Raw genomic sequence first — 13368 nt, forward strand, 5'->3', positions numbered from 1 at the left:
GTCATATCGGTGTAAAGCGCATGAAGAAACTCCATACTGATGGAATTTTGGAATCACTTGGTACTTGCGAACCGTGCCTTATGGGCAAGATGACCAAAACACCATTCTTCGGAACTATGGAGAGAGCAACAGATTTGTTGGAAATCATACATACAGATGTATGTGGTCCGATGAATATTGAGGCTCGTGGCGGATATCGTTATTTTCTCACCTTCACAGATGATTTGAGCAGATATGGGTATATCTACTTAATGAAACATAAGTCTGAAACATTTGAAAAGTTCAAAGAATTCCAGAGTGAAGTTGAAAATCATCGTAACAAGAAAATAAAATTCCTACGATCTGATCGTGGAGGAGAATATTTGAGTTACGAGTTTGGCCTACATTTGAAACAATGCGGAATAGTTTCGCAACTCACGCCACCCGGAACACCACAGCGTAATGGTGTGTCCGAACGTCGTAATCGTACTTTATTAGATATGGTGCGATCTATGATGTCTCTTACTGATTTACCGCTATCGTTTTGGGGTTATGCTTTAGAGACGGCTGCATTCACTCTAAATAGGACACCATCGAAATCCGTTGAGACGACGCCTTTTGAACTATGGTTTGGCAAGAAACCAAAGTTGTCGTATCTTAAAGTTTGGGGTTGCGATGCTTATGTGAAGAAACTTCAACCTGATAAGCTCGAACCTAAATCGGAGTAATGTGTCTTCATAGGATACTCAAAGGAGACTGTTGGGTACACCTTCTATCACAGATCCGAAGGCAAGATATTCGTTGCTAAGAATGGATCCTTTCTAGAGAAGGAGTTTCTCTCGAAAGATGTGAGTGGGAGGAAAGTAGAACTTGATGAGGTAATTGTACCTGCTCCCTTATTGGAAAGTAGATCATCGCAGAAATCAGTTTCTGCGACACCTACACCAATTAGTGAGGAAGTTAATGATAATGATCATGAAACTTCAGATCAAGTTATTACTGAACCTCGTAGGTCAACTAGATCAAGATCCGCACCAGAGTGGTATGGCAATCCTGTTCTGGAGGTCATGTTACTAGACCATGATGAACCTACGAACTATGAAGAAGCGATGGTGAGCCCAGATTCCGCAAAATGGCTTGAAGCCATGAAATCCGAGATGGGATCCATGTATGAGAACAAAGTATGGACTTTGGTTGACTTGCCCGATGGTCGGCAAGCCATTAAAAATAAATGGATCTTCAAGAAGAAGACTGACGCTGATGGTAATGTTACTGTCTATAAAGCTCGACTTGTTGCGAAAGGTTTTTGACAAGTTCAAGGGATTGACTACGATGAGACCTTCTCACCCGTAGCGATGCTTAAGTCTGTCCGAATAATGTTAGCAATTGCCGCATTTTATGATTATGAAATTTGGCAAATGGATGTCAAAACTGCATTCCTGAATGGATTTCTGGAAGAAGAGTTGTATATGATGCAACCGGAAGTATGGACTTTGTTAGCTCCCTAATAACAAAGTGTGCAAGCTCCAGCGATCCATTTATGGACCGGTGCAAGCCTCTCGGAGTTGGAATAAACGCTTTGATAGTGTGATCAAAGCATTTGGTTTTATACAGACTTTTGGAGAAGCCTGTATTTACAAGAAAGTGAGTGGGAGCTCGATAGCATTTCTGATATTATATGTGGATGACATATTACTGATTGGAAATGATATAGAATTTCTGGATAGCATAAAGGGATACTTGAATAAGAGTTTTTCAATGAAAGACCTCGGTGAAGCTGCATATATATTAGGCATTAAGATCTATAGAGATAGATCAAGACGCTTAATTGGACTTTCACAAAGCACATACCTTGACAAAGTTTTGAAGAAGTTCAAAATGGATCAAGCAAAGAAAGGGTTCTTGCCTGTACTACAAGGTGTGAGATTGAGTAAGACTCAATGCCCAACCACTGCAGAAGATAGAGAGAAGATGAAAGATGTTCCCTATGCTTCAGCCATAGGCTCCCCCTGTGAGGCCCTCCGTCGACCCCCCCCCTCTTCCCCTTCCGTTTCTCCCGCCGTAAATCGCCGCGACGAGCTCACGATGAGCACACACTCATCGCGCCTCTGTCTCACACACGACCGCGCCCGACCACCGCTCGGCTCCACTCACCGCGAGCCCTGGATGCGTCTGCGCGCCTTGGCTGCCCATGGCCACGCCCCGCCGCGTCCTTCCATGCGCCAGCCGTGCCCGCTCGCCGTTCGCTGCCACCCGCTACTACCACCGGCCCCGCCCCCTGTATACCCGCGCGCGCGTGGCCATCACCGCTCGGCCGCTCGCGAACTGCGCCGCCCGGTCGCACGACCCTGCCGCCGCCGCCGCCGGTCGCTGGCCACGCCCGCGTCGGCTCCAGCCGCTGCTGCTGCAGGGAGCCCCTCCGCCGTGGCTCCCCCGAGCCCGTCCGCCGTGGCCAAAGGCCACCGCCATTAACAGCAGGCCTAACCAGCCTTTAAAACTAACCCAACACTTAACAGACTGACTAATGGCCCCCCACTTGCTAATTAGTCTAATCTAAACAATTAAATCCATTGATAAAATTATGTCTCACTGACAATTGGGCCCCACCACTAATTGAACTAATTGAATAAATAAAATCAACACATGTGCCAATGACAGGTGGGTCCCCTTGACCCTGTTGACCAGTCAACTTTGACTAGTCAACTCTTTGACTGGCCTGCTGACTGGACCCCACTGTCAATCTAATGGGCTAGCCCCCTCCTGTGTATAAAAAGTAATTCAGGCATTTTAATTCAAATCCAGATATTTCCCTAATATTGTTTAAACTTCAACAATTCATAGAAACTAAACCGTAACTCGGATTAAAATACTTTGTGCATGAAAGTTGCTTAGAACGACGAGATGAATCCGAATACGCAACCCGTTCGTCCGCTACACATCCCTAGCATAGCGAACATGCAACTTTCCCCCTCTAGTCCGTCTGTCCGAAAACGCGAAACACCGGGAATACTTTCCCGGATGTTTCCCCCCTTCGGCGGTATCACCTATCCCTGCGTTAGGTCACCCCTAGCACAACGTATTGCCGCGTCTTGCTTTGTGTTACATTTGATTGCTCTGTTATTTATTGTGTTCTCCCTCCGTTACTTCTTTCCGGTAGGCTCCGAGACCGTTGCCGATACCCCTGTGATCGACTACATCGACGACGACCCCTTCTTCTTGCCAGAGCAACCAGGCAAGCCCCCCCTTGATCACCAAATATCGCCTATTCTTCTCTATACTACTTGCATTAGAGTAGTGTAGCATGTTACTGCTTTCCGATTAATCCTATTCTGATGCATAGCATGTCTTTGCTACTATTGTTGTTACCTTTACCTGCAATCCTACATGCTTAGTATAGGATGCTAGTATTCCATCTGTGGCCCTACCTTCTTGTCCGTCTGCTGTGCTATACTACTGGGCCGTGATCACTTCGGGAGGTGATCACGGGTATATACTATATACTTTATACATGATACATGTGGTGACTAAACTCGGGTCGGCTCGAGGAGTACCCGCGAGTGATTCACGGATTGGGGGCTGAAAGGACCTTTGTCCCGACGGCCCTCTGGGTGGATCTTTGTGGCGGAGCGACAGGGCAGGTTGAGACCACCTAGGTGAGAGGTGGGCCTGGCCCTGGTCGGTGTTCGCGGTTACATCAAATAACACGCTTAACGAGTTCTTGGTATTTGATCTGAGTCTGGCCATTTGGCCTATACGCACTAACCAACTACGCGGGAACAGTTATGGGCACTCGACGTCGTGGTATCAGCCGAAGCCTTCGTGACGTCAGCGACTGAGCGGCGCGCGCTGGATTGGACTGGAACGCCTGCTAGGCTAGGTCTGCTTCCGGCCGCCCTCGCAACGTGCAGGTGTGCAATGGGCGATGGGCCCAGACCCCTGCGCCATAGGATTTAGACCGGCGTGCTGACCTCTCTGTTGTGCCTAGGTAGGGCTGCGACGTGTTGATCTTCCGCGGCCGGGCATGACCCAGAAAAGTGTGTCCGGCCAAATGGGATCGAGCGTGTTGGGTTATGTGGTGCACCCCTGCAGGGAAGTTTATCTATTCGAATAGCCGTGTCCCTCGGTAAAAGGACGACCCGGAGTTGTACCTTGACCTTATGACAACTAGAACCGGATACTTAATAAAACACACCCTTCCAAGTGCCAGATACAACCCGGTGATCGCTCTCTAACAGGGCGACGAGGAGGGGATCGCCGGGTAGGATTATGCTATGCGATGCTACTTGGTGGACTTACCATCTACTCTTTCCTACATGCTGCAATGGCCCTTTACACATATACCCATGCATATGTAGTGTAGCTCCTTGCTTGCGAGTACTTTGGATGAGTACTTGTTGGGGATGGTAGCAGAATTTTAAAATTTCCTACGCATCACCAAGATCCATCTATGGAGTAAACTAGCAACGAGGGAAAAGGAGTGCATCTACATACCCTTGTAGATCGCGAGCGGAAGCGTTCTAATGAACGGGGTTGATGGAGTCGTACTCGCCGTGATCCAAATCACCGATGACCGAGTGCCGAACGTACGGCACCTCCGCGTTCAACACACGTACGGAGTGGCGACGTCTCCTCCTTCTTGATCCAGCAAGGGGGAAGGAGAGGTTGATGGAGATCCAGCAGCACGACGGCGTGGTGGTGGAAGTAGCGGGGATCTCGGCAGGGCTTCGCCAAGCTTCTGCGAGAGGGAGAGGTGTTGCAGGGGGAGAGGGAGGCGCCAGGGGCTGTGTTGCTGCTGCCCTCCCTCCCCCCCCACTATATATAGGCCCCCTGGGGGGGCGCCGGCCCTGGATCCCATCTACAAAGGGGGGGGCGGCGGCCAGGGGGGAACTTCCCCCCCAAGTCAGGTGGGGCGCACCCCACCCCTAGGGTTTCCAACCCTAGGCGCAGGGGGAGGCCCATGGGGGGCACCCCAGCCCACTAGGGGCTGGTTCCCCTCCTACTTTAGCCCATGGGGCCCTCCGGGATAGGTGGCCCCACCCGGTGGACCCCCGGGACCCTTCCGGTGGTCCCGGTACAATACCGATAACCCCCGAAACTTTCCCGGTGGCCGAAACTGGACTTCCTATATATAATTCTTCACCTCCGGACCATTCCGGAACTCCTCGTGACGTCTGGGATCTCATCCGGGACTCCGAACAACTTTCGGGTTTCCGCATACTAATATCTCTACAACCCTAGCGTCACCGAACCTTAAGTGTGTAGACCCTACGGGTTCGGAAGACATGTAGACACGACCGAGACGACTCTCCGGTCAATAACCAACAGCGGGATCTGGATACCCATGTTGGCTCCCACATGTTCCACGATGATCTCATCGGATGAACCACGATGTCGAGGATTCAATCAATCCCGTATACAATTCCCTTTGTCAATCGGTACGTTACTTGCCCGAGATTCGATCGTCGGTATCCCAATACCTTGTTCAATCTCGTTACCGGCAAGTCACTTTACTCGTACCGTAATGCATGATCCCGTGGCTAACTCCTTAGTCACATTGAGCTCATTATGATGATGCATTACCGAGTGGGCCCAGAGATACCTCTCCGTCATACGGAGTGACAAATCCCAGTCTCGATCCGTGTCAACCCAACAGACACTTTCAGAGATACCCGTAGTGTACCTTTATAGTCACCCAGTTACGTTGTGACGTTGGGTACACCCAAAGCACTCCTACGGCATCCGGGAGTTACACGATCTCATGGTCTAAGGAAAAGATACTTGACATTGGAAAAGCTCTAGCAAACGAACTACACGATCTTTTATGCTATGCTTAGGATTGGGTCTTGTCCATCACATCATTCTCCTAATGATGTGATCCCGTTATCAATGACATCCAATGTCCATAGTCAGGAAACCATGACTATCTGTTGATCAACGAGCTAGTCAACTAGAGGCTTACTAGGGACACGTTGTGGTCTATGTATTCACACATGTATTACGATTTCCGGATAACACAATTATAGCATGAACAATAGACAATTATCATGAACAAAGAAATATAATAATAACCATTTATTATTGCCTCTAGGGCATATTTCCAACAGTCTCCCACTTGCACTAGAGTCAATAATCTAGTTACATTGTGATGAATCGAACACCCATAGCGTTCTGGTGTTGATCATGTTTTGCTCTAGGGAGAGGTTTAGTCAACGGATCTGCTACATTCAGGTCCGTATGTACTTTACAAATATCTATGTCTCCATTTTGAACACTTTCACGAATGGAGTTGAAGCGACGCTTGATATGCCTGGTCTTCCTGTGAAACCTGGGCTCCTTGGCAAGGGCAATAGCTCCAGTGTTGTCACAGAAGAGAGTCATCGGGCCCGACGCATTGGGAATCACCCCTAGGTCGGTAATGAACTCCTTCATCCAGATTGCTTCTTGCGCTGCCTCTGAGGCTGCCATGTACTCCGCTTCACATGTAGATCCCGCCACGACGCTTTGCTTGCAACTGCACCAGCTTACTGCTCCTCCATTCAAAATATACACGTATCCGGTTTGTGACTTCGAGTCATCCAGATCTGTGTCGAAGCTAGCGTCGACGTAACCCTTTACGACGAGCTCTTCGTCACCTCCATAAACGAGAAACATATCCTTAGTCCTCTTCAGGTACTTCAGGATATTCTTGACCGCTGTCCAGTGTTCCATGCCGGGATTACTTTGGTACCTTCCTACCAAACTTACGGCAAGGTTTACATCAGGTCTGGTACACAGCATGGCATACATAATAGACCCTATGGCCGAGGCATAGGGGATGACACTCATCTTTTCTCTATCTTCTGCCGTGGTCGGGCATTGAGCCGTGCTCAATTGCACACCTTGCAATACAGGCAAGAACCCCTTCTTGGACTGATCCATATTGAACTTCTTCAATATCTTGTCAAGGTACGTACTCTGTGAAAGACCAATGAGGCGTCTTGATCTATCTCTATAGATCTTGATGCCTAATATATAAGCAGCTTCTCCAAGGTCCTTCATTGAAAAACACTTATTCAAATAGGCCTTTATACTTTCCAAGAATTCTATATCATTTCCCATCAATAGTATGTCATCCACATATAATAAGAGAAATGCTACAGAGCTCCCACTCACTTTCTTGTAAACACAGGCTTCTCCATAAGTCTGTGTAAACCCAAACGCTTTGATCATCTCATCAAAACGAATGTTCCAACTCCGAGATGCTTGCACCAGTCCATAGATGGAGCGCTGGAGCTTGCATACCTTGTTAGCATTCTTAGGATCGACAAAACCTTCCGGCTGCATCATATACAATTCTTCCTTAAGAAAGCCGTTAAGGAATGCCGTTTTGACGTCCATTTGCCATATCTCATAATCATAGAATGCGGCAATTGCTAACATGATTCGGACGGACTTCAGCTTCGCTACGGGTGAGAAAGTCTCATCGTAGTCAACCCCTTGAACTTGTCGATAACCCTTAGCGACAAGTCGAGCCTTATAGATGGTCACATTACCATCCGCGTCTGTCTTCTTCTTAAAGATCCATTTATTTTCTATGGCTCGCCGATCATCGGGCAAGTCAGTCAAAGTCCATACTTCGTTTTCATACATGGATCCTATCTCGGATTTCATGGCTTCTAGCCATTTGTCGGAATCCGGGCCCGCCATCGCTTCTTCATAGTTCGAAGGTTCACCGTTGTCTAACAACATGATTTCCAGGACAGGGTTGCCGTACCACTCTGGTGCGGAACGTGTCCTTGTGGACCTACGAAGTTCAGCAGTAACTTGATCCGAAGCTTCATGATCATCATCATTAACTTCCTCCCCAGTCGGTGTAGGCACCACAGGAACATCTTCCCGCGCTGCGCTACTTTCCGGTTCGGAAGGGGTGACTATCACCTCATCAAGTTCCACTTTCCTCCCACTTAATTCTTTCGAGAGAAACTCTTTCTCCAGAAAGGACCCATTCTTGGCAACAAAGATCTTGCCTTCGGATCTGAGGTAGAAGGTATACCCAATAGTTTCCTTAGGGTATCCTATGAAGACGCATTTTTCCGACTTGGGTTCGAGCTTTTCAGGTTGAAGTTTCTTGACATAAGCATCGCATCCCCAAACTTTTAGAAACGACAGCTTAGGTTTCTTCCCAAACCATAATTCATACGGTGTCGTCTCAACGGATTTCGACGGAGCCCTATTTAAAGTGAATGCGGCAGTCTCTAAAGCATAGCCCCAAAATGAGAGCGGTAGATCGGTAAGAGACATCATAGATCGCACCATATCCAATAGAGTGCGATTACGACGTTCGGACACACCGTTTCGCTGAGGTGTTCCAGGCGGCGTGAGTTGTGAAACGATTCCACATTTCCTTAAGTGCGTACCAAATTCGTGACTTAAATATTCTCCACCACGATCTGATCGTAAGAACTTTATTTTCCTGTCACGTTGATTCTCAACCTCACTCTGAAATTCCTTGAACTTTTCAAAGGTTTCAGACTTGTGTTTCATTAGGTAGACATACCCATATCTACTTAAGTCATCAGTGAGAGTGAGAACATAACGATATCCTCCGCGAGCCTCAACACTCATTGGACCGCACACATCGGTATGTATGATTTCCAATAAGTTGGTTGCTCGCTCCATTGTTCCGGAGAACGGAGTCTTGGTCATCTTACCCATGAGGCATGGTTCGCACGTGTCAAATGATTCGTAATCAAGAGACTCCAAAAGTCCATCTGCATGGAGCTTCTTCATGCGTTTGACACCAATGTGACCAAGGCGGCAGTGCCACAAGTATGTGGGACTATCGTTATCAACTTTACATCTTTTGGTATTCACACTATGAATATGTGTAACATCACGTTCGAGATTCATCAAGAATAAACCATTGACCAGCGGGGCATGACCATAAAACATATCTCTCATATAAATAGAACAACCATTATTCTCGGATTTAAATGAGTAGCCATCTCGAATTAAACGAGATCCAGATACAATGTTCATGCTCAAAGCTGGCACTAAATAACAATTATTGAGGTTTAAAACTAATCCCGTAGGTAAATGCAGAGGTAGCGTGCCGACGGCGATCACATCGACCTTGGAACCATTCCCGACGCGCATCGTCACCTCGTCCTTTGCCAGTCTCCGCTTATTCCGCAGTTCCTGTTTTGAGTTACAAATATGAGCAACCGCACCGGTATCAAATACCCAGGAGCTACTACGAGTACTGGTAAGGTACACATCAATTACATGTATATCACATATACCTTTGGTGTTGCCGGCCTTCTTGTCCGCTAAGTATTTGGGGCAGTTCCGCTTCCAGTGACCACTTCCCTTGCAATAAAAGCACTCAGTCTCAGGCTTGGGTCCATTCCTTGACTTCTTCCCGGCAACTGGCTTACCGGGCGCGGCAACTCCCTTGCCGTCCTTCTTGAAGTTCTTCTTACCCTTGCCTTTCTTGAACTTAGTGGTTTTATTCACCATCAACACTTGATGTTCCTTTCTGATCTCCACCTCCGCTGATTTCAGCATTGAATATACCTCAGGAATGGTCTTTTCCATCCCCTGCATATTGAAGTTCATCACAAAGCTCTTGTAGCTCGGTGGAAGCGACTGAAGGATTCTGTCAATGACCGCGTCATCCGGGAGATTAACTCCCAGCTGAGACAAGCGGTTGTGTAACCCAGACATTCTGAGTATGTGCTCACTAACAGAACTATTTTCCTCCATTTTACAGCTGAAGAACTTGTCGGAGACTTCATATCTCTCGACCCGGGCATGAGCTTGGAAAACCATTTTCAGCTCTTCGAACATCTCATATGCTCCATGTTTCTCAAAACGCTTTTGGAGCCCCGGTTCTAAGCTGTAAAGCATGCCGCACTGAACGAGGGAGTAATCATCAGCACGTGATTGCCAAGCGTTCATAACGTCTTGGTTCTCTGGGATGGGTGCTTCACCTAGCGGTGCTTCTAGGACATAATCTTTCTTGGCAGCTATGAGGATGATCCTCAGGTTCCGGACCCAGTCCGTATAGTTGCTGCCATCATCTTTCAGCTTGGTTTTCTCTAGGAACGCGTTGAAGTTGAGGACAACGTGGGCCATTTGATCTACAAGACATATTGTAAAGATTTTAGACTAAGTTCATGATAATTAAGTTCATATAATCAAATTATTCAATGAACTCCCACTCAGATAGACATCCCTCTAGTCATCTAAGTGAAACATGATCCGAGTTAACTAGGCCGTGTCCGATCATCACGTGAGACGGACTAGTCAAGATCGGTGAACATCTCCATGTTGATCGTATCTTCTATACGACTCATGCTCGACCTTTCGGTCCTCCGTGTTCCGAGGCCATGTCTGTACATGCTAGGCTCGTCAAGTCAACCTAAGTGTATTGCGTGTGTTCCGAGGCCATGTCTGTACATGCTAGGCTCGTCAACACCCGTTGTATGCGAACGTTAGAATCTATCACACCCGATCATCACGTGGTGCTTCGAAACAACGAACCTTCGCAACGGTGCACAGTTAGGGGGAACACTTTCTTGAAATTATTATAAGGGATCATCTTACTTACTACCGTCGTTCTAAGCAAATAAGATGCAAAACATGATAAACATCACATGCAATCAAATAGTGACATGATATGGCCAATATCATTTTGCTCCTTTGATCTCCATCTTCGGGGCACCATGATCATCTTCGTCACCGGCATGACACCATGATCTCCATCATCATGATCTCCATCATTGTGTCTTCATGAAGTTGTCACGCCAACGATTACTTCTACTTCTATGGCTAACGCGTTTAGCAATAAAGTAAAGTAATTTACATGGCGTTATTCAATGACACGCAGGTCATACAAAAATAAAGACAACTCCTATGGCTCCTGCCGGTTGTCATACTCATCGACATGCAAGTCGTGATTCCTATTACAAGAATATGATCAATCTCATACATCACATATATCATTCATCACATCTTCTGGCCATATCACATCACAAGGCACATGCTGCAAAAACAAGTTAGACGTCCTCTAATTGTTGTTGCAAGTTTTTACGTGGCTTGTATAGGTTTCTAGCAAGAACGTTTCTTACCTACGTAAAACCACAACGTGATATGCCAATTTCTATTTACCCTTCATAAGGACCCTTTTCATTGAATCCGTTCCGACTAAAGTGGGAGAGACAGACACCCGCTAGCCACCTTATGCAACTAGTGCATGTCAGTCGGTGGAACCTGTCTCACGTAAGCGTACGTGTAAGGTCGGTCCGGGCCGCTTCATCCCACAATACCGCCGAAACAAGATAAGACTAGTAGTGGCAAGAAGAGTTGGCAACATCTACGCCCACAACTGCTTTGTGTTCTACTCGTGCATAGTAACTACGCATAGGCCTGGCTCATGATGCCACTGTTGGGGATGGTAGCAGAATTTTAAAATTTCCTACGCATCACCAAGATCCATCTATGGAGTAAACTAGCAACGAGGGAAAAGGAGTGCATCTACATACCCTTGTAGATCGCGAGCGGGAGCGTTCTAATGAACGGGGTTGATGGAGTCGTACTCGCCGTGATCCAAATCACCGATGACCGAGTGCTGAACGGACGGCACCTCCGCGTTCAACACACGTACGGAGCGGCGACGTCTCCTCCTTCTTGATCCAGCAAGGGGGAAGGAGAGGTTGATGGAGATCCAGCAGCACGACGGCGTGGTGGTGGAAGTAGCGGGGATCTCGGCAGGGCTTCGCCAAGCTTCTGCGAGAGGGAGAGGTGTTGCAGGGGGAGAGGGAGGCGCCACGGGCTGTGTTGCTGCTGCCCTCCCTCCCCCCACTATATATAGGCCCCCTGGGGGGGCGCCGGCCCTGGATCCCATCTACAAAGGGGGGGGGCGGCGGCCAGGGGGGAAACTTCCCCCCCAAGTCAGGTGGGGCGCCACCACCCCTAGGGTTTCCAACCCTAGGCGCAGGGGGAGGCCCATGGGGGGCGCCCCAGCCCACCAGGGGCTGGTTCCCCTCCCACTTCAGCCCATGGGGCCCTCCGGGATAGGTGGCCCCACCCGGTGGACCCCCGGGACCCTTCCGGTGGTCCCGGTACAATACCGGTAACCCCCGAAACTTTCCCGGTGGCCGAAACTTGACTTCCTATATATAATTCTTCACCTCCGGACCATTCCGGAACTCCTCGTGACGTCCGGGATCTCATCCGGGACTCCGAACAACTTTCGGGTTTCCGCATACTAATATCTCTACAACCCTAGCGTCACCGAACCTTAAGTGTGTAGACCCTACGGGTTCGGGAGACATGCAGACATGACCGAGACGCCTCTCCGGTCAATAACCAACAGCGGGATCTGGATACCCATGTTGGCTCCCACATGTTCCACGATGATCTCATCGGATGAACCACGATGTCGAGGATTCAATCAATCCCGTATACAATTCCCTTTGTCAATCGGTACGTTAATTGCCCGAGATTCGATCGTCGGTATCCCAATACCTTGTTCAATCTCGTTACCGGCAAGTCACTTTACTCGTACCGTAATGCATGATCCCGTGGCTAACTCCTTAGTCACATTGAGCTCATTATGATGATGCATTACCGAGTGGGCCCAGAGATACCTCTCCGTCATACGGAGTGACAAATCCCAGTCTCGATCCGTGTCAACCCAACAGACACTTTCAGAGATACCCGTAGTGTACCTTTATAGTCACCCAGTTACGTTGTGACGTTGGGTACACCCAAAGCACTCCTACGGCATCCGGGAGTTACACGATCTCATGGTCCAAGGAAAAGATACTTGACATTGGAAAAGCTCTAGCAAACGAACTACACGATCTTTTATGCTATGCTTAGGATTGGGCCTTGTCCATCACATCATTCTCCTAATGATGTGATCCCGTTATCAATGACATCCAATGTCCATAGTCAGGAAACCATGACTATCTGTTGATCAACGAGCTAGTCAACTAGAGGCTTACTAGGGACACGTTGTGGTCTATGTATTCACACATGTATTACGATTTCCGGATAACACAATTATAGCATGAACAATAGACAATTATCATGAACAAAGAAATACAATAATAACCATTTATTATTGCCTCTAGGGCATATTTCCAACAGTACTCACGGTTGCTTTCTCCCTCCTTTTCCCCTTTCCTTTCTACCTGGTTGTCGCAACCAGATGCTGGAGCCCAGGAGCCAGACGCCACCGTCGACGACGACTCCTACTACACCGGAGGTGCCTACTACTACGTGCAGCCCGCTGACGACGACCAGGAGTAGTTAGGAGGATCCCAGGCAGGAGGCCTGCGCCTCTTTCGATCTGTATCCCAGTTTGTGCTAACCTTCTTAAGGCAAACTTGTTTAACTTAT

This window comes from Triticum aestivum, chromosome 2D (genome assembly GCF_018294505.1).
Source record: "Triticum aestivum cultivar Chinese Spring chromosome 2D, IWGSC CS RefSeq v2.1, whole genome shotgun sequence".
NCBI lineage: Eukaryota > Viridiplantae > Streptophyta > Magnoliopsida > Poales > Poaceae > Triticum > Triticum aestivum.